A 23,209-nucleotide genomic window follows, 5' to 3' on the forward strand; every position below is an offset into this window, starting at 1 on the left:
TTATCTGGGGTACAAGAAACTAGTGATGTAACTTCTCTCAACATCATTTTCCTTATGTATGTTGTTGTTGTTCAGATGCTAATTCATACCTGACTCTCTGCGACCCCATGATTGCAGCACGCCAGGCTTCCCTGTCCTTCACTGTCTCCTAGAGTTTGCTCAAATTAATGTCCATTGAGTCAGTGATGCCATTCAACTATCTCATCCTCTGCCACCTCCTTCTGCTTTGCCTTCAATCTTTTCCCAGGATCAGGGTTTTTTTCCGAGTCAGTTCTTTGCATCAGGTGGCCAAATTATTGGAGCTTATGTATAAAATAGTGTTAATAATACCACATCATGCTTTTATGCTAAAGAAAATGAAATGACTCTATGAGAAAGTACCTACTTCAGCTCTGGGCACATAGCAGATAGATGTTCATGAAATTTATTCACTAGACACTAACTGGAGCTTCCCACGTGGCTCAGTGGTAAAGAATCCGCCTGCCAGTGCAGGAGATAGGGGTTCAATCCCTGGGTCATAAAGATCCCAAAGAGAAGAAAATGGCAACCCACTGCAGTATTCCTGCCTGGGAAATCCCTCAGACAGAGGAGCCAGGTGGGCTACAGTCCCTGGGGTCGCAAAGACTCGGACACAACTTAGCGACTAAGCAACAACATGTACTAACTGGCCTGTCTTATGAAAAACAGTGTTAGAGGATGTACAATGCACAAGGAATCTGCCTTTTCAAGGACTGGGGAGTGCTGTCCCATCAAAGTGTGATTTAACCCAAGTCTCAGAGAGTGAATAAAGATGCTAAGGGTGGATGGGCTGGAAGGTCATGATGCAGCTAGGAGATACCAGGGTTGTTTATCTAAAACTAGCTTCACTGAAAACCGAGTTTGGGGTACTAAAATTTATTTCTCAGTATTCCATATTTATGCATATAGGAACTGAAAGCACCCTGGCAAGGGCCTCCTCATCTGCAGCAGTCTGTCTGCATACCCCTTACTGTCTCTCATTCCTGGAACAGAGGGTTCCATTGAGGCAACTATTTCCAATAATTATGGTTGGATTTGAAGTTTGGTTTCAGGAAAGACAAGCCTTATTATTCCTACTCTCATTACTCATTAATCCTGCTAGTATTAGGCATGGTCCTCTCTGAAAACCCTCAACCATGTTTTGATTCTTTATGTAAATGTTCATCTCCTGCTCGACATGGCATCCCGCCCTATGTCTGACAGATTGCCTGTATAATAAATGATGAATGACTCACAGTGATATACTTTGGACGGAAACATGTAACTATTATTTTTGCCAATCATCAATAACTATGTCTAGGGCCTCATGTATTTCAGATTAAACATTTTATGAATGTGGTTTTATTGGTATTAATTCCAGATTGATTGATGGATTGATGCAATTTGATTCTTTCTTTTATTCGCTCCAAAAAGTCAACCAGCATCTATTTTAGTAGACATGGGGATGCGGATTGGGAGAAAACCTTTAGAAAAGGATTTTCCCCTGACTTCAAGAAGCTGAGAATCTTGTGGGTGATCCAGACAAACTGTAACAAAATCCAACCTCAAACTGAAAAATGAAGACAACAAAAATATTGAGCAGTTCTAAGCATAGGATACTCTGGGTACATAGGGAGTGAGCAGAAAAGCTAATTAAGGTCTGGTTTCACTTAGCAGTTAGTGAATCCTTGGCATTTACTCAGAGAAGCCATCATTTTCCTTGTGTTTATTTTTAAAAGTTTATTATTTTTTAAAAATTAGAGGATAATTGTTTTATAATGTTGTGTTACCTTCTGTTGTATGACAATCTGAATTCACTTTATGTATGCATACAGCCCCTCCCTCTGAAGCCTCTCTCCCAACTCCCCACCCTCCCCATCCCTCTGGGTCATCACAGAGCACAGAGCTGAGCTCCCTGGTGTTATGCAGCAGTTTCCCACTGGCTGTCTATTTTACACATGGTAGTGTGTATATGTCAGTGCTACTCTTTCAATTCATCCCACCCTCCCTTCCCTTGTTGGGTCCACAAGTCCATTCTCTTCATCTGTGTCTCTGTTCATATCCTGCAAATAGGTTCATCAGTATCATTTTTCTAGATTCCATATATATATTTCCTTCTAATGCACACATCAAAACTTGACACAATTGTCTGGATAATGGCTTGTGGGCTCCATGAGGGCAGTAATGGGAGCTTCTGTGGTCATCACTGAATCCTCTGTCTTTGCTTAGCACAGTACTAGGCATGTAGTAGGAGCAGGATGCATCTTTGTTTAATGACTGTCTGAATAAGCTAAAACTGGTCACACATGCAATAAAGAGCTCTGATACAGGTCTGAAAAGGATAGAATGTGGGTGTGATGTTTAGTTACACTGGAGCACATTCTTGCTTCTGGAAAAGAGATATCCATTCTACTTTAAATGTCCTGAATTGTATCTAGCCACATTGCCACCTTTCAGAAGCTAAGGGATTCCTGGACCACAAGCACAGCTCCAAATGTAGAGACATTCCCAGTGGCTGAAGGAACACCCAAGAAATTCAGGGAGGCTTTCTCCAAATGGACCAGATTTATAGGGTGAGAAGAGACATGTGAATCTAGGCCAGAGGCCAAGGTTCCTCATTTATTCTGTTGTTGGCATGTAAGGACCTTTACAAGATATAAAAGCAACTGGCTTCTGCATTCCTGCCCTTGAAAGACACTTAGCCCAGAAAACTCCATTCCCAACCGTCTACTACACCGCCCTGGCATGTCTGGTTCCTTCAGGCGTAGGTCAGTTCCTCGGTGTCTTAGAAGGAGCACAGGCATTGCAAGAAGCTTCACCGTCCAGCTCGGCTACCTTCTAGCTCTGTGGCCCAGATCAGCTCCCTGTTCCTCCCCTTAGCTGTAAAATGAAGGGGTGGGGCCCTCTGATGTCCAATCACAATGATGATTGAGTGTCCGGAAGATTGGAACCCGAGTGCTCAAGTGCAAGACTCAGCTCAGCCCCTCTACTTCCTGGCTATGATTTGGGCTTCCCTGGCAGCTCAGATGGTAAAGAATCAGCCTGTGATGCAGGAGACGCAAGTTTGATCCCTGGTTTGGGAAGATCCCTGGGAGAAGGGGATGGCTACCCACCCCTGTATCCTTGCCCGGAGAATTCTATGACTCAAAGGGGCAAATCCATTGTCTTATTAGAGGAGGGACTCGCCCTTCTGCCAGAAAGCACGTCTCCCTTTGGACCCTGAGATCAGCTAGGCTGTGACTCCCCGCCAAACTGTGAGCTTGCTGAGGGCATGGGCTCTGTTTCCGTGGCGTGTGGTTCACAGCGGATGCTCCCTGCATGTTAGGGAAGGAGTGAGACTCCATCTCTGTGCCAGGCACTCCAGTGGGCATTGGTGACTGCCTGTCCACGCTTGTCCTCTAGATGGCAAACTCAGCTCAATTTTGGACAGGCGTCAGAGCCTCTGGCGGGGCGATGTCCTGGAGAGGAATACTTTCTTGGAAATCCAGTTTCATTCAGTGCTCAGGGGACCCTCAGAAGGCTGCAGGACCCCTGGAAAGGCCAGCCAGGCAGGATGAATCTCCCTTCTCCTCCAGGGAGACAGTGGGTATGAGTTTGCCATCTCCGCTCTTCCACCAGTGTTTTCTGAGCGGAGGAAACAGCCCCTCGAGGCGGGGAAGACCGGGAAGGAGCTAACCTTTCTTCACAGGCATTGCTGAGTGGCTTCACATGTCTTTTCTCATCTAATTCTCACAATGACCCTGCGATCTGAGTAGTGAGTGTTGTTATTTCCTGTTTATAAATGACGACGCAGAAACTTGGAGACATTAAATCTTCTCATCACAGTAGCTTTTTCAGAAGGGCGGGATTGCTAAACTATGCCCCAACGTCTCAACCACTGCTACCTGCCATCCTTGTTTAACTCAGGCAAGAAAAGGTTGAAAATCAAGGGGAGGGAAACAGAAGTATGGTAGCTTGAATGCACTATTTAGATGTAAGAAGATAGTAAGAGCTATCAGTTCTAGCCAGTGTTATCTATTTTAGTCCAAGAAGGTGACCAGTGCCGCAGGTCTCGGCCAGGCAGGGTTTTATGTGTCTGTGGATTTCTGTCATAGCCTCCAGGGAGCTCATTTTTTAAATTGTTTAAAAATGTATTTATTTTTAATTGGAGGATAACTGCTTTACAGTATTGTGGTGGTTTCTGTCATACCTCCACATGAGTCAGCTGTGGGTATACGGATGTGCCCTGTCTTCTGAGCCTCCCTCCCACCTCCCACTCCATCCCACCCCTCTAGGCTGTCACAGAGCACGGGATTCGAGCTCCCTGCATCATACAGCCAGTTCCCACTGGCTATCTGCTTTACATACGGTGAAGTGCATGTTTCCATCCCCTTTCTCGCTGTCTTACTTCCACCCTTTTCTCACTTTTCCTACTTCCATCCTTTCCTCCCCCCGCTGCGTCCACGAGTCCGTTCTCCACATCTGCGTCTCCAGTTGCAAGAATCCTTTTTTAAAGGGCAGTCAGCTGCAAAAGCTCTAGGTTCTTCAGGTACCAGGAACTCTTGCCTGAAAGGAGGCTCATTTCCTCCAAAGACAGATCTCTAATTCTCTTTCTCATGCTTTGGACATGGGTGAGGCTTTGGGGAGAAAGGTGAATGGGAAAATGTATCACTCACTTATATAATGGATATCAACTGAGCTCCCATTATGGTCTGCATGGCATTTTGTCAGGCATAACCCTCACAAGGTTGAAGCACGTGGAAGCCCTACCTTAATAAAAGGAGACATTAAGACATGAGAAAAAAATAATTACAATATAAGCTAGAAAACACCAAGGGTCCTGATTATGTTTCTGAGTTTGGGAGGAATTCTGTATTCTTGGTGGACTCTGGGAAGGCTTCATGGTAGAGGTGATATTTGAGTTGGGCCGTGAAGACTACGTAGTCTTAGAGCAGTCAGTGCTTACTTGAAGGATACGAAGAAAAGTAGTGGCATGTAAAAGCCAAGACAGGTTAAAAACCAACATGTACAGATGGGGAGCAGTGGGTCCTGTAATCCCCCATGGTAGACAAATGAGGGGTTACAGTCAGGGAAGAGAGACTCAGATTGGAGAGGTCTTATACATCACGTTCATTTTCCATTGTGATTATTTTTCTGTTTTTCATAAAGTTTTGCATTGGTGGTATAGTGGTGAGCATAGCTGCCTTCCATAAAGTTTTGCTTTATACAGTTAATAAGTTGTATGCAAATTTGGAATTACTACATCTACCAAGTTGACCTTATATCATAAAATATGTCTCCTTATCTTTAATAATGCTTCTAATAACAACCTTAGAGTTTCTATTGATTGATGTCAGTATAACTACACCAGAGTTCTTTGGTGAGTTTTTGCAGAGTTCATCTTGTCAAACCATTTGAATTTTAACATTTCTGTGTCCCTGTATTTAAGGACATCTCTTAACAGCAAACTGGTTTTCTTTTTTTTCTGGGTATGACATTGTGGGTCTTTCAATGAAACAATTTAGTCCGTTAGCATTAAATATAGTTACTTATGTTTATGCTCTTAAATCTTTTTATTTGATTCACTTATATTTACCTTTTTCTTTCATGCTTGCTTAGGAATATGCAAATATTTCTAAATTCTATAGAATTATTAAGTTTAACATAAACTTTTTTTATCACTTTCCCCACAATGCTAGGGTTTTGAACACTTTATTTTCTGTTGCTTTTTAGTGGTTTATATTTGTTGTAGCTTTACATATATTTTAAGTCCATAAAATTTTAATTTTTTTGTGTTGTCTATATTAATTTAGTTTGCCAACATATTGCCATTCCTATTATTGTTCATTTCCGCTCCTATTTCTGTGTTTCCAACTGGGATGATTTTCATTCTACCTAGAAATTTCTTTTCCTGAATATCTGCTGGCTAAAAATTATTTGTTTCTGCTTGTCTGGAAATGCCTTTATGTTACCTTCACTTTGAAGGATTATTTTTTCTGAGCATAGAGTTCTACATTTGTATTATTTGTTGTCTAGATTTTCACAGTTGGTTTCTATTGTCTGCTGGCTTCTATTGTTTCTGTTGAGAAGTCAGTCTTAAGTCTTACTATTTCTCATTTGAAGTTAATGTTCTTTTTTTTCCTTTGCTTCTAATTTTGTGTGTGTGTGTGTGTATGTATGTGGCTTTCAGTTGTTTGGCTATGATATGCTTCGGTGTGATTTCTTTTATATTTATCCTACTTCAATTGTTTTCTTGTTGTTCAGCCGCTGAATAGTGTCAGGCTCTTTGCAACCCCTATACTGCAGTGCACCAGGCCCCTCCCTGTCCCTCACCATCTCCCAGAACTTGTCCAAACCTATATGCATTGAGTCGGTGATGCCATCCCGCCATCTCATCCTCTGTCATCCCCTTCTCCTCCTGCCTTCAATCCTTCCCAGCATCAGGGTCTTTTCCAACAAGTGGGCTCTTCACATCAGGTGGCCAAAGTATTGGAGCTTCAGCTTCAGCATCAGTCCTTCCAATGAACATTTAGGATTGATTTCCTTCAGGATAGACTGCTTTGATCTCCTTGCAGTCCAAGGGACTCTCAAGAGTCTTCTCCAGCACCACAGTTCAAAAGCATCAATTCTTTGGCGCTCAGCCTTCTTTATGGTCCAGCTCTCGTGTCCATATATGACCACTGGAAAAAACCGTAGCTTTGATTATACCGGGTTGTTTACCTATATATTTTTTTTTTAAATAATTTTCAGCTATTGCTTTTCTCTTTAAACAGTATGTCTCATTCTTTCATCTTTTCTAGAATAATTATATATATATATATAAGAACTTCATACATTATCATTCATATATATACACACACACATAATTTACATATATGGATATAATATGTATAGATATATCTATCATTTTATCTTGTCCTCTTTATGTATTTTCAATATTTTTAACTGTGCTTCAGCCTATATATTTTCTACTGGTCTGTTTTCCATTTGACAAATCCTTTCTTTTGCTGCACCTAATTTGCTGCTAAGGCTACCTATTGAGTTCTTAATTTCAGTTATTGCATTTCTCAGTTCAATATTTGCATTTTTTGGTAGTTTAGTTTCCTTGATTGAATTGTCTATTTTGTTATTCATTTTTTAAGATGTCAGTCATAGTTAAAAACAATATTTGGGCCACGCAGCAGGCAGAATCGTAAGTTGGACACCATGTTTCACCCCTCCAGCCACCTAAGTACATGGTCCCCTCCCTCTTAGTGTGAGAGGTTCCTGTGAATATGGTGTGATATGACTCCCTGAGTAGGTTATGTTATATAACAAACATGATGACGTAGAGATTGGTGATCAGACTTCTTCATAGCAGCCAGAAGAGACACTCTCCTGCTGTCTTTGAGGAAGTAAGCCGCCAGTTTGTGTGACGGTCACGTGGCAAGGACCTGGGGTGGCTTCTAAGAGCTGAGCAGCCAACAAGAAAATGAGACCCTCAATTCTTCCAACAATCCAAGGGGGCTTAGGTGAGGATCCTAAGCTGCAGATAAGATTGCGGCCTCACTGATTTCATCCTTGTGGGGTCCTGAGCAGAGAACCCAGCTGTCCTGTACACGGACTTCTGACCTTTAGAAACTGTGAGATAATAAATGTTACTTAGACTGTCTGAATGTGGGTGGTTTGTTCTACAGCATTAGAAAGTGAAGATGGGTCACTGATGGGTTTATTTCTATATTGTTTCATGTTCATCTTATTTTTTGGTTATGTTTGTTATTTTTATATTAAAGGCCTGGGAAAGTATGGGAACGTTGTAGAGGGTCTTAATGATGTTCTCTTTCTTGGGGGGAGAGGTCATTCTGTTCTTAATCAGCATCTATGGTAGCAGAAAATTATCGTAATCTACTCATGAGTGGGGCTCGTTTAACGCTTGGTTGCAATGTTTGGGCAGCTATATCTGAACTTATATTTGCCCTTGTTCTTTGATGTAACCCTCCAAATTTACAAACTGAAAGTGGGGGGGGGGTGTTCACCAGGGTTTACCTTCAGAGTCGGTACCAATATTAGACCCCTCAATATCTTGGTGCTATGGACTGAATGTGACTCACCCCTGAGATTGAAATGTTGAAGCCTAATCCCCAAATGTGATGATATTTGGAAGTAGGACCTTTGGAAGGTAATTAGTTCAAGAGTGTGGAGTCCTAATGAATAGAACTAGTGCCCTTCTAAGAAGAGACAAAAGAAAGATGACCTCTTTCTTATGTGAGAGCTTAGCAAGAAGGCATCTTCCTGTAATCCAGAAAGAGAATCCTCATCGTGAACCAAATTGGCTGGCAACTTGATCCTGGACTTCCAGCTTTCAGAGTCGAGAGGAATAAATTTCTTCTTGTTTTAAGCCACTTAATCTGTGATAGTTTTACTAGAGGAGCCCAATCTAACATATTAGTATTGATAAAAATCCCTGCTCTGTTTGCAGTGGCTTATTTACTTGTGCACTTAGCTTCCTGCCCACTTTAGCAATTTGTATTTTTCTACCATGCTCTTCAGTTCCTTTTTTTTTTTAATATTCCTTTACTTGGCGGCCTTGGGTCTCAGTTGTGGCACGTGGGATCCTCCACTGTGGCACATGCAGGTGCTCAGTGGTACATGGATTCAGTTGCTCCACAGCCTGTGGGATCTTCCCCGACCAGGGATTGAACCCAAGGCCCCTGCATTGCAAGCAGATTCTTAACCACTGGATTATCAGGGAAGCCTCAATCAGAGCCTTGGACATTCGTATTTCTACTGACAGTCTGTTCAAGTCAATGCTGCTGCTGCCAAGTTGCTTCAGTCGTGTCTGACTCTGTGCGACCCCGTAGACAGCAGTCCACCAGACTCCCCCATCCCTGGGATTCTCCAGGCAAGAACACTGGATTGGGGTCCCATTTCCTTCTCCAATGCGTGAAAGTGAAAGTGAAGTCGCTCAGTTGTGTCCAACTCTTAGTGACCCCATGGACTGCAGCCTACCAGGCTCCTCCATCCATGGAATTTTCCAGGCAAGAGTACTGGAGTGGGGTGCCATTGCCTTCTCCATTCTATGATGCTCCCCCAAATTATTCCAGCTTCCATCCATTATCAAATTCCAAATCCACATTGATATTTTAAAGTACTTGTTACAGGAGCAATCCACTTTCAGGTACCAAAATTTGTATCAGTCAGTTTAGCCAGAGAAGCAGACCTAATGGGAAGTAAATTTTGAGATTTACTGCAGTGAATTGACTGATGTGATTGCAGGTGCTGGCTAGGCAAGTCCAAAGTCCACAGGGCAGGCCATCAGAGAGGACAGACTGGAACTTTTGGAAGTGGACCGAAGCTTCCGTCTGTATGTGAAATTTTTTCCTTCTCTCAAGACAGCTGCAGACTGCTTTTCATTCAACCAGTAGAACCTAGGAAAATTTTAATTTAATCAGTCAACTGACTGTGGCCTTTAGTCACATCTACAGAATACTTCCATAGCAATACCGTGATTGGTGTTTTAGTGAATAACTGAGGGTTGTAGGGTAGCCAAATTATACATGCAAAAGACCACTGAAATTGCATATGAATTTGTCTTGCCTTTGCATATATTTGTGCTATTGTCTCTTCTTGATCAAGTGTCTTCAACTCTTAATCATTGCCTCTTCACTGTCTACTGCCCCTGCCCGCCCTTAATTTCTTACAAATTAATTTCTTTCTCTATGTTGTACCTATGGCATTGCATATGCTACTCTCTTATAGTATTTACTACGTTTTCTTATAGTGAGGTCTACAGTTATTTACCCACTTACTAAACTCTGAGCTCTGGAAGGCAGAGACTAGGACATCGTATTCAAAGTCTGATACTCAGTAAATGCTCCATAAATGCCATTTAAATGTTTATTGATCTGTAATAAAGCAAACACATAAAAAATAAAGCAAAGAAAAACACACCTTCTACTTTAAAATCTTAACTGAAGGAAACTGACTTACTTGTGAAGGCTTATTTGAGTGGGGCCACTTATGCAAATGTACACTGAGAGAGACCTAACCATTGTGTTGAGATAATGTAGAGCAGAAACTTTTATAACTTTATCAAGAGTGTCACTCTCTAGATAGACGGTATGCAAAGCTGACCTTGGCAGAAGAGGAGGTGAGTATATTTGCATGAGGATCCCATGACTTTTTAAAAGAGAAGGGACAACAAAACCTGTCCCTTCTTCCTGAGATCCTAATTAAGGGAGAATCATTAGAGTGAAGCTGATGGGCCTGCTAAAGAGCTAGATGTAGGAAAAGGCAATAAACTTCTCCAGATAAAATCCTTCTGAAGGATGAGAAGACCTCTGCTGATGGCCTGAATCTCAGTCACCTTGCAGGTGAGCTTGTTGCCTCCACTGTGGGAGGTGTCTGAATCTCTTCTGGATTCAGCCATCACAAGTCATGCTCTGGGTAACAGGAGCAGAACTTGGTGACAAAACTGAACACTAGTCTCAGTCTGGAATCTCTCTGGCTCATACTGCTCCTGGAGGAGTGAGATCATTTTCTTTTGAAGAATAGTAGTGCTGTGAGCAAGGGAGCTTGTTAGTGAGAGAGTATTGCTGTGGTGACCAATATTCCATTACATCAACCTAGAATGATAAGGTCTTGCCAGTGGCAGCATGTTGGAATTTGTTACACCACTTGCTCTGATACAATTTATTTTTAACAGCCTTACTGATGTGTAATTGATACCCCAAAAAGTGCAAATATTTAATATATGCAATTTGATGAGTTTGGATATAGGCATACACCCGTGAAATCATCACATCCACCACCTCCATAGGTTTCCTGTGTCTCTCTCTCTTTTAAAAAAATGATTGTATTTATTTATTTATTTTTGGCTGTACTGGGTTTTTGTTGCTGCTCGGGGTTTTCTCTAGTTGCAGCGAGTGGGAACGACTCTCCAGCTATGGTGCATGGGCTTCTCATTGTGATGGCTTCTCTCGTTGCAGAGCACAGGCTTTTGGGCCCTTGGACTCAGTAGATGAAGCTCCAGGCTCTAGAGCCTGGTCTCTATAGTTCTGGCACATGGGCTTAGTTGCCCTGGGCACGTGGGATCTTCCTGGATCAGGGATCGAACCCATGTTTCCTGCATTGGCAGGCAGATTCTTTACCACTGAGCCATTATGGAACCACCCCCCTCCCGGAATCGCGGTCCACTTTTTATTCACAGTAAGAACACTCAACATTGCATCTGCCCTCTTAACAAATTTTAAAGTGCATGGTACAGTGTTGTTGACTATAGGCATGATGCTATACATCAGATCTCTACAACTAATTTTGAAAGCACTGTGTTTTTGGACAATATAGGCAGTTTAGTGGAAGAAGGGAGTCTTGAGGGAAATGACTTGTTACTAATCTGGCAGGTGAGAGATCAAATATGCATAACTGTAACGAGGTTGGTAGAACTTATGTCAGTTTCAGATGGATTCAGTGAACAGAGGAGTGAATGATCATGTATGCTATTCTCCTGCTGTGAGATTTAACAGGGAGAATGTGGCATCAGAAGGAGCAGTATTAGGAATCAAATTCCAACACTTGTTACCTGTACATGTGAGCAGTGATTTAACTTCTCTGAGGATCGGTGTCCATTTCTGTCCGATGTGGATGTTCATATCTATTTCAGAAGATCCTTTTTGTGAGACAATGCAGGCCTCCTCATTCCCACCTAGACCTGTCCCCACTTTTTGCTGTATGTCGTAGTCATATGGAAACCATTCACAGATTACTGTTTTTCAAATCCTGCCCTATGTGTTAACAGTTGACACAGTAAAAGACTGTTTGCTTCCAGTATGCACAGGAATCTGTTCTCCATTCAGAACTGAGCGTGAGAACATCACTATTACACATTTTCTACAAGGTCTTATTTCCCCTCTACAGCTAAGATTGTGCCCCTCTGTCAAATGGAGACAGTACTTGGGATCAAAATGGGATGAAAATTCAGAAGGAAACAACAGAAGCTGAAGAGAAAGTGCTTTCAAAGGAAGTGAAAATACAAGAGGCTCTAGATTGCTCAGGATTGTGGCTTTAAGTCCTGGAAGATCTATTCTTACACTTTGCCTTTTTATTTATTTTAACAGGGGAGGGGCTGGTGGGAATTTACTACACAAAGGTATTTTTGAATGATACTGAATTCACTATGTACCTGGCTATTTAGTTTATATCCTGTGATCCTGATGTTCATTTTGGCTGTCTCTATAAGTTCCAGAAAGACAGGGACTAGAGTTTGTAATTTTGATTGTTGATACTTAATCAATTCATTGTCTCATTTCTTTAAAAGTATTTTTATGCTCCTATTTTATAGGACTGTCCTTCTTATAAGGAAAAGACATTAAGAGCATTCTGCCTTGATAGAACTTTTATTCTTGCATGGGGGGGGGCAGATAAACATTAGTATTTCCAGATATTTTCTAAAAAAATCTGTCATTATAGATGTTGTTATAGTGTCATTATAGATGATTCGGGGGATGTTCTCCTTTAGATAGGTCAGGAAAATGATCAGCGATCCAAAGAACCATGAAAAAACATGCAAGATGGAGGGAACATGAAACATAAAATTTTGAGACTAGAAAAAGCTTGTCAAGTTCTAATAATTTATAGAAACCAGTGTAGCAATTGGGTAGGAAATGATGATCTAGACTGTGGCACTTAGGCACTTACTCTGTTAGTAATCTGTGTGTCTTTCTGAAGTCTTTAGCTCTGTGAGTGTCATTGCCTCTCACTGGCATAATCTTGAAACTCTTCAACTTCACCTGCTTCTTCAAATACCACATCTACTCAGGTACCAAATCCTGTTGTGTTTCTATAAACTTTCCCACTGTCACTCTTAACTATGTTGATTCTTTTTGTCCCTGTTACTACGGGGCATGATTGCTGTGGAACAAGTCCTCTGAGCTCTTACTTGCCCTACAGCAACAACCTATAGTCTGTATTACCATTGTCTCCCTGGTATCCTGTTCTGTATTTTCTCCATTAGCAGCATTGGTGTGGTATAGTGAGATCAGTCACACTTGAGCCTGCAACAATGATCCGTCCTTTGCTAGTGTCATACCACTGGCATCTTCACATTGTGATTGGTTGAAGGAAGGGCATGTAACCCAGGCGGTGGTGGGCTTTCTCAGGGTCAAAATGGTAGGTCCACACATGGTTACTCAATCCAAGTTGGTCCACTCAGTGTGAAACCCTGGATTCATTGATTGAGTGAAGAGACGCTCTCTCTTCTTTTGGATTTGTTGTAAGTCCAAGAGCGCAGTGGTGAATAGTCCACCTGCCAATGCAGAAGACACAAGAGATGTGGGAATGATCCCTGGCTGGGAAGATCCCCTGGAGAAGGAAATTGCTACTCACTCTAGTATTCTTACCTGGGAAATCCCATGGACAGAGAAGCCTGGCAGGCTACAGTCCACAGGGTTGCAAGGAGTTGGACACAGCTGATTGACTAACATACACATTTATTTATTTGTCTGCATCAGGTCTTAGTTGTGGTACATGGGATCTTCCCTGCAGCAAGTGGGATCTTCCACTGCTGTGTGTGGGCATCTCTAGTTGTGATTCTTGGGCTCTAGAGCAGGTGGGCTCCATAATTGTGGCTCATGGCCTTAGTTGCCTCACAGTGTGTGAGATCTTAGTTCTTTGACTGGGAATCTGACCTGCGTCTCCTGCATCGCAAGGTGGATTCTTAACCACTGGAACACCAGGGAAGCCCCCTCAGCATGGTTCTATATAATGAAATCATTGGGGGAGAATTCTTTCTTACCTCTTCCTCGCCTTTGGTCATTTGTATACATAAGGATGCCTCTGATCTGTGTTGAAATGCAGGAAATCCTTGGCTTGCAGCTGCAGCACTGTAATCCATGCCTCCACCATCACTTGGCCTTCTTCTTCCCATAAGTATCTGTGTTTTCTCCTCTTGTTATGGGAAGCTTTCAGAGGGAGAAGGGCCCTGCTGACACTTTAATTATAAACTTGTAGCTTCCAGAACTGTGAGATAGAAAATTTCTGCCATTTTAAGCCACCCAAATTTGTGGGACTTTGTTACAGCAAGCTAATAAGTGACCTTAGCCAAACACACAGAGGTCAGGAAGTTCAGTCTTCACTGTGCCTGAAAAAAAGAGGAGGACTGCATGTCAGCACTAATGGCTAGAAAAAGAAGCAAAATACTGAATATTCTGTGGGTTTCATCAGTGCATGTAGCAAAATCCATCAAAATAAATACCTGAGATGGAGGGTAGCTTGATTTATCTTATAATATTTATAAATATTGAATCATCATGTTATACACCTGTAGCTAAAGTTATATGTCAACTATGATGATTATTTATGTGAGTAAAAAATATCTGCAAAAGCTTTTAAGTTTAATTAGGTCCCATTTGTTTATTTTTGCTTTTATTTCCAATATTCTGGGAGGTGGGTCATAGAGGATCTTGCTGTGATTTATGTCGGAGAGTGTTTTGCCTATCTTCTCCTCTAGGAGTTTTATAGTTTCTGGTCTTACATTTAGATCTTTAATCCATTTTGAGTTTATTTTTGTGTATGGTGTTAGAAAGTGTTCTAGTTTCATTCTTGTACAAGTGGTTGACCAGTTTTCCCAGCACCACTTGTTAAAGAGGTTGTCTTTTTTCTATTGTATATTCTTGCCTCCTTTGTCGAAGATAAGGTGTCCATAGGAACGTGGATCTCTGGGCTTTCTATTCTGTTCCATTGATCTATATTTCTGTCTTTGTGCCAGTACCATACTGTCTTGATGACTGTGGCTTTGTAGTAGAGCCTGAAGTCAGGCAGGTTGATTCCTCCAGTTCCATTCTTCTTTCTCAAGATTGCTTTGGCCATTTGAGGTTTTTTGTATTTCCATACAAATTGTGAAATTATTTATTCTATTTCTGTGAAGAATACCGTTGGTAGCTTGATAGGGATTGCATTGAATCTATAGATTGCGTTGCGTAGTATATTCATTTTCACAACATTAATTCTTCCAATCCAAAAACACAGTATATTTCTTCATCTATTTGTGTCCTCTTTGATTTCTTTCATCAGTGTTTTATAGTTTTCTATGTATAGGTCTTTTGTTTCTTTAGGTAGATATACTCCTAAGTATTTTATTCTTTTTGTTGCAATGGTGAATGGTATTGTTTCCTTAATTTCTCTTTCTGTTTTCTCATTGTTAGTGTATAGGAATGCAAGGGATTTCTGTGTGTTAATTTTATATCCTCCACTTTACTATATTCATTGATTATCTCTAGTAATTTGAATCAGTTTTAATGAGGTGGATGAAACTGGAGCCCATTATACAGAGTGAAGTAAGCCAGAAAGAAAAACACTAATACAGTATACTAATGCATATATATGGAATTTAGAAAGATGGTAATGATAACCCTATATGCAAGACAGAAAAAGAGACACAGATGTATAGAACAGACTTTCGGACTCTATGGGAGAAGGCGAGGGTGGGATGATCTGAGAGAACAGCATTGAAACATGTATATCATCAAGTGTGAAACAGATCACCAGTCCAGGTTGGATGTATGAGACAAGTGCTTGGGGCTGGTGCACTGGGATGACCCAGAGAGATGGGATGGGGAGGGAGGAGGGAGGGGGGATCAGGATGGGGAACACATGTAAATCCATGGCTGATTCATGTCAATGTATGGTGAAAACCACTACAATATTGTAAAGTATTTAGCCTCCAACTAATAAAAATAATTGGGAAAAAAAAGTGGAAAAACAAACAAACAAATCTGTGTATATGCATATGAATGTATATATGTATTGATCTATCAAGAAATCTCATTTCTAATCTTCTCATTTCTAATGTTTTCCCTAGCAACTACGCTTTCCTTCTCTTTGTTGTTTGGTCACTCAATTGTGTCTAGTTCTTTGCGACCCCATGGACTGCAGCATGCCAGGCTTCCCTGTCCTTCACCATCTCCTGGACTTTGCTCAAACTCATGTCCATTGAGTCAGTGATGCCATCCAACCATCTCATCCTCTGTCTCCCCTTTCTCCTCCTGCCCCCTATCTTCCCCAGCATCAGGGTCTTTTCCAATGAGTTGACTATTCACATCAGGTGGCCAAAGTATTGGAGCTTCGGCTTCAGCATCAGTCCTTCCAATGAATATCCAGGACTGGTTTCCTTTAGGACTGACTGGTTTGATCGCCTTGTTATTCAAGGGACTCTCAGGAGTCTTCTCCAGCACCACAGTTCAAAAGCATCAATTCTCTTTGCAATCTGCAAACAAAACCCTTTTGTTTTTCTTGCAATTTACCTCTCATCTCATTCAGCTAAATAAAAGCCCCGTGATGAGCCAAGAATTAGCCTTGTTCCACTAACTGGAAGAATCCTCCTATTGGAGGACCCCACAAGAACAGGAATATGGGGTCCTGGCCAGATGCCACTTTGGTGCCTCCACAGCATCACTGGACTAGGTTTTAATTACCCAAGAACATTCACAATGCATTTCTTCCTTCTGATAACTTAAGGTGTTCATTGCATCACTTAACACTCATGAGTTAATACTGTAGCACAGTAGATACTTTTCCAACTATGTATTCCTATTACCTTATTGGCACATGGTACCAGTTTGACTATATTATTGGATAATTTCTATTTCATACTGTTGGTGTAGTGCCTTGCCTAAAGGTGTAAACATCAGCTAATGAGTTTTTGCTGGAGGCAAACATCTACTAGTAGATGTGCATAAAATCATGATGTAAGGTAAAATGTACTTAATTAACAGAAAGTACAGAGTGCTTTTGGTCTTCTCCTTGGTATGTTAAATTATAAGGAAGATCTTGCTATTATGACTTCCCACAGGCAAAGCTAGAGACTGGAGCACATATCAAGGACCTGTGATGTGAAGTCAGGTCTCATTTTGGCTGAAGGAGGATCTGAGGACAGGTGGCAAGGGCACTGAATAGAATATCCTTCCTATTGCCCCTCTCATTCCTTCAACACACATAATGTTAGCACATCTTTAATTGAAGGACCAGCCCAGTAGCACAGAGTGCTTCAGTTCTCCAGGTAACATATGATACATAAATATTTCATCTGTACTAAGCAATCACAAGCCATTGCTTCTTCCCAGCAAGTCCAGTTGCATAAATTAGTTAATGTTTGGCTTGGATTAATATTTATGAGATTATCATTTACATTAAATGATATTAAAATATTAATTTAAGCATACATTGAACAAATTCAATTCCAGACCATGGGATGTTTGCAATGTGTTTGCTGAATAATTAGATATTTATAAATCCTTACAAACTGTCCCTTTATCTATGGCCAGATATGGCAAAAGGACCCTTTGAGGAAAATAAGTTACACTTTCTAAAGGTGATTTTGGCCTTTTGATGCTTATTAGAAGTTAAAAAATGTGTGATTACAAACATGTTCACTGTTTTCTTTGAAAACATTAACAATGTAACCCAAACATTGGGCTATACCTAATTTAGCATAGGGTCTTTACCAGGGGTGATCAAGTTAAAATGATATCCTTAGGGTAGGCTCTAATCTGTTATGATCAGTATTCTTATAAAAAGAGAAAATTGGAGACAGGCTTGTAAGAGGGAAGACAATACGAAGACACACAGAGAAGACAGCCACCCACAAGCCAAGGGATGCCTGAGGCTCCCAGAAGCTAAAAGAGAGGTGTGGGGCCATTCCTGGTGGCTCAGTGGCAAAGAATTTGCCCGCCAATGCTGGAGGCGGGAGCTCGGCCCCTGGTCTGGGAGGATCCCACAGTTGTGGAGCAATGAGACTTGTGAGCCACAACCATTGAGCCTCTGCTTTTGGAGCCTGAGAGCAGCAACTACTGAAGGTTGCACACCCCGGAGCCCAGGACCTGCATCAGGAGGTGCCCTCGCAATGAGAAGCCTGCGCGCCGCAGCTGGAGAGCAGTCCCTGCCTGCCACAGCTAGAGAAAAAGCCCATGCAGCAGGGGAGACCCAGCGCAGCCAAGAAGAAATGGCTCTTAAAAAAGTCATGGGAGAGAGAGTCTCACAGCCCTCGGGAAGAAACCAACCCCACTGATCGCTTGATCTTGGACTTCCTGCCTCCAGACCTGTGAGACAACAAATTTCTGTTTATAAGCCACCCAGTTTATGGTACTTTGTATGGCTGCCCTAGGAAACTGATACACTGGCATTTTGATCTCTGTTCTTTACATGACTAAACTGAGCCTCAGTCACAGTAATACAATCCATATGGGACAAAGTCTGGGCTGGAACAGACACCTTTAGAGCCCCCAAATATCGGCTCTTAGCTACAAAGGACACCGAGAAACTAGGGTAAGAAGAAAGCATTGAAGGGTTGAGTAGCTGAAGAGCAAGGGGCGGTTCCAGGAGGAACTGGCGCCCAGGGAGCTTGTATAGCTTTAATCATTTGCTTCTCCAAACGTGGCTGATTAAACCCCCTCCGATCATGAGTATTGCCTTTCACTTAGAGAATTTTTGCCTTTCGGGGTCACACATTGACCCCTTTCTGTGTTTCTGGGGATTCACTGTGTCAAAGGGAATTCGAGCTGCTTATTCAAATGTGTCTGATTTGCACGGGGCGTCAGCCTGAAGGATGACAGTACAAACCTGAGGGGACCACCTCCAATTAATCACGGTGATCAGTAAGTCAGGTTTAACCTTCCTAGCCTCACCCAGCGTGTCATGATCACACCTATTGATTCCTGGTCGGCAGATGCTACGGCTCAAAAAGCTCCAGGTGAGAGGAGGAACCAGAGCCTTGTTTTCTGTTGCCCCCAAAGTGTTCAGGCTCGTTAAGGAAGCTGTTTCTTCTAGACATTTAGTTGAGGAGTTGGGGCCTATTCTTTTCCAGTTAAATGGAGTCTAAGTTAGGTTATTGTTTCAGCATGATCTTTGGGGTGCTTACAAATCTCTCAGATTACGTCTCCAAGACTTTATTAATGTACCCTAGGCGTTGTGACGGCTGCCACCTGACTGTTTTCTTCTGTCTTGCTTGCCCTGTGTCCCTAGCAGGGAGCAAACAGCCATGTATATAGCAGAACCTCAACCAGTTTTTGTTTAATAAATGGAAGATGCAAGGGTTTGGAATCGTATAGACTGAGTTTAAATTTGAACTCCTGGTATTCTGGAAAATCCCATGGATGGAGGAACTTGGTAGGCTACAGTCCATGGGGTTGTGAAGAGTTGGACATGACTGAGCGACTTCACTTTCACTTTTCACTTTCATGCATTGGAGGAGGAAATGGCAACCCATTCCAGTGTTCTTGCCTGGAGAATCCCAGGGATGAAAGAGCCTGGTGGGCTGCAGTCTATGGGGTCGCACAGAGTTGGACACGACTGACGTGACTTTGCAGCAGCAGCAGCATTCTGTTTCAGGCCTTGTGCTCAATATTGGGGAAGCAGAGTGGAGCTGATCCGATTCCTGTCTTCAGAAGCTCGTCGTGGGGTTAGGGATGCAAGTGTGGAGGTAGGGAGGTTACTACAGAGACAAATCTGTAGTGGTCCATGGGTATACCCAGGGAGAGAACTTTAGCCAGTCACCTTCGCTGGAAAGGAACTTGAGTCAGAGATACCAATGGGAACCTCAATTGTCCCTGACTGAGCTGTACTCAGAAAATGAATTCCTGTTCTAGGCCATTTAATTATTAATAGAAATAGATATTATCACATCACCAAGGAGAGAAGGTAATTTTTTGGGTCAGGTCATTCACTGCTGAGAAGGCCCCCTGGGAAATTTGATGTCCTTGGGCTCCCTGGCAACCACTGGTATGATGAGGAGATAACCACTTATCATGAGCACTGCTTTTGATAATTCTGCTTAATTTCTATAAGGTTCTATATATGTACCTGAATGATTGGTTGGCTGGATTATTCTTTCCATAAGCATTTATTGCTTACTTACTGTAAGTCAGGCACTGTGCTGGGTCTTGGAAGAAGATGTAGAAAAATACACTTCCTGCCCTCAAGACTACACAGAATCAATAGACAAGTAGGAGACATCTGAATATCTAAATACTAGTCTCTCTTATGGACAGAGGAATCATTTATGAAGAATGATGGAATCACAGTTTAAATGATCCTTGATGAATCTCATGAATGGTTATAAACAATAGAATGCTCAATTGATATAAACCCATGAGGAATGATTTATAAATAATTTGGAAAATGCTCACATGTAATAATAGTTATAAAAATGGGCATGCTATTATGTATTTGACCCAGGCAAAGCAAGTTAAGAGTTAAGACAAAGTAGGACTATGTAAATGAAAATTGGGAAGGATTTACACAGATGTGAAGACGAAATAATTTCTTGGTGTGGGGCTCTGTGTTTGTTTTTTCTTTTCTTCTTTTGGGTATTTTCAAAATTTTACATAATTAGCATTCATAATTTTAAAAAATGGAATGAAAACTTCAATCAGCTCTTTTTAAAAATGTCCTGGTTACTATAAATTAATGAAGCGTTCTGAGTGTGAGGTGTGAGTGAGGTTGTTTTTGAAATGAATGAAATGAACGATGTGAGCCCACTGATCCATGATGATCCTCATTAGATAGAAACTTCATTAGACACAGCTGAGGCCAAAACCAGCATGCAGAATCTGCCTGGAGCGTCTCCCAGGAGCAATGGGGAAACTTGCAACGTAAGGAAAAACCAATCGGTCAAAGAGGAGAAAGAAGTGATAAAATCTGCTGTATCAACTGAATTGTAATCTGTTCTTTCTTGATTCATTTCTTTCTTTCTTTTCCCCCTTGTGCCTGTCTCCTTTCTTGTCTCTTTACCCAGTTTAAATTTGTTGTTGTTGTTCAGTTGCTAAGTCCTGTCTGACTCTTTGTGACCTCATGGACTGCAGCACGCCAGGCTCCTCTGTCCTTCACTATCTCCTGGAATTTGCTCAAATTCATGTCCATTGAGCCAGTGATGCTTTCTAACCATCTCATCCTCTGCCACCCCCTTCTTTTGTCTTCAAAACTGTTACTCAGTTTAAATAGAGGGCATCAAGTATGTAAGGATTTAACAGGCTGCTTTGTACCTTGATTTTCTGTACATTTAACTTGAAACGGAACATTGTCTAACCAATCTTTTCTATTGTTCCCTTACTATCATAAGAGGCATGAAAAGTGTCTCAGAATTTGTGGAGAGTCATATTTTCCAAGCTCTGCTCCTCTGTGCTTCTTGTTGTTTGGCATTTACATTATTTATGACTCTAAGAATTATACGAAAATACATTCTTCTGATTGATACAATATTCCTTACTGGCCTTCTTTCTTTTGGATTTTAGACTATGTTGGTGGGATGGCAACAAGATCAGTGAGCCAAGATATTCTTGGGGAAGAGGAAATCTTCTGGGTCAAGGAGAGGGCTATGTAGAGGCAGGCTGGTCTGGGAACTTATTAAGTCTTCTGACTTTTGGCTGAATGGGCCCATGACATATTGTCTACTAGACTCTTAGCTTCTTAATGTCAAGGCCAATGCCATTCATTCATTCATATATCCTTTCTTAGTACTTAGCATGATGCCTGACCCACAACATGTACTGAATGAATAACTCATAAATAAATACACCTTTGGCTTTTACAAGTGCTCAGTACCAAGTAAATGCCAACACTTTCACTGGCCAGAATTCTACACTACCTAAAATGTATGAGAATTGAATATGTGACTTGTTATGCAGCATTTATACAGGATCAGTGTTAAATTTGATATAGTGATGATAGTGATTTATTTATTCACTTATGTACTTGTGTGTTCTAACATGGATTGAGTGTCAGTTCTATATCAGTCTTTATGTTGGGAGTCAGGGAGATAGCTACTCCTGTTTTTAATCATTCCTTATCATGTGCGGGGAGGTTCACTGACTCTTGGATCCTCTCCAGCCCTCACTCACTTTTCTTCAGAAAAGGAGGACTTGCTTAATCTGACTGTTTACTTTAGAATGCTTCAGTAAGACCTAGTTTTACTTGGAGTGTTGTGGCAAATAGCCATGCTACATGGAGCCGTTGGAAGGCTCCCAGAGAAGAATCACAGGGAGGATCCACCAAGGGCTTTGGAGTAAATCTATGCTCATATGACTAATCACTATTCTCCTTTTGGGCAAAACCCTTTGAGTTGCTACTGAGTCCAAGTAGAGAATAAATATCTGACCAGTGCACCAGGTAGGAGCCAAACATTGGTTATCTGATCCACTAAGACGCAAGATCGGGTGTGTGCAGTAGCAATCCATCATTAAGAGGAAATGGGAGATCTGAGCCTGGGCGGGACGAGGTCGGAAGGCACAGTAAATTGCCTGAGCAGGTAGATGAAACCCTTCTGACGCCCGTCCTAATGTGCTGTTGCCATCCCCCAGAACTTTGGCTCTAGGAGAGTCCCCTGTGATCAGTTAAGCTTGATTCCCAAGATCTCTAACTTATGGTAATGATGAGTAGTCTGGCTGGGCTAAAGTTCCTATAGACAGTGATAATACACTATAGAATATGTATAAAAACAGCTGTTTGATGGCACTGGAGATCAAACTAAAAGGGGCAAACATACAGAGAAAGAGGGAAGATTTCAGGGCTTGCAGAAGAGTTTCTGAAGAGGAGGAAGTTCTAGAGGGAGTGAGTCACAAAATCTCTACATAACAATTTTCTAAATCTTTGGCAGATTGCTAAACTACACATGATTTAAAGGGAGTAGGTTTAGCAAATCCAGTGAAAAAGCTACATCTGAAACTTGAAAAACCTGAATAGGGATTTCAGTTTCTGTAAACTACAAGGGAAGTCAGTTTGGAGTTTGAATCTAGCTTGGTTAACTAACTTCCTGGAATGAAAATCACAGAATGTAGAGACATCCTATGAAATGTGACACTCCATGAAATAAGAAGATTTCATAAGAAATTTTATAAAATAAGAACTTAAAAAGCATTCAGTAGAGTTAAGGTGAGCGTTAGGATTTGGGCTTCAGTTTGCCTTCATGTTTGGATTAGGAGAGTTGGGGCAGGGTTAGGATTAGTGTTAGAGTGAACGTGAGGCTTTGAGTGAGGCTGAAAGTGAGTGTGAGGTTTAGTGCTATAAATTCCCGTCTTAGCACTGCTTTAACTGTGTACCACAAATTTTGATAGGAAATGTTTTAATTTTTATTTAGATCAATGACTTTTTAAATTTCCCTTGAGATTTGCTCTTTGACCCATGGATTATTTATAAGTGTATTGTTTATTATATTGGTAGAATGACAACACTAGTAGACTGTGATTTTCTGTCTATCTTTAATTTATCA

The sequence above is a fragment of the Odocoileus virginianus genome, chromosome 15 (genome assembly GCF_023699985.2).
Source record: "Odocoileus virginianus isolate 20LAN1187 ecotype Illinois chromosome 15, Ovbor_1.2, whole genome shotgun sequence".
NCBI classification, from domain to species: domain Eukaryota; kingdom Metazoa; phylum Chordata; class Mammalia; order Artiodactyla; family Cervidae; genus Odocoileus; species Odocoileus virginianus.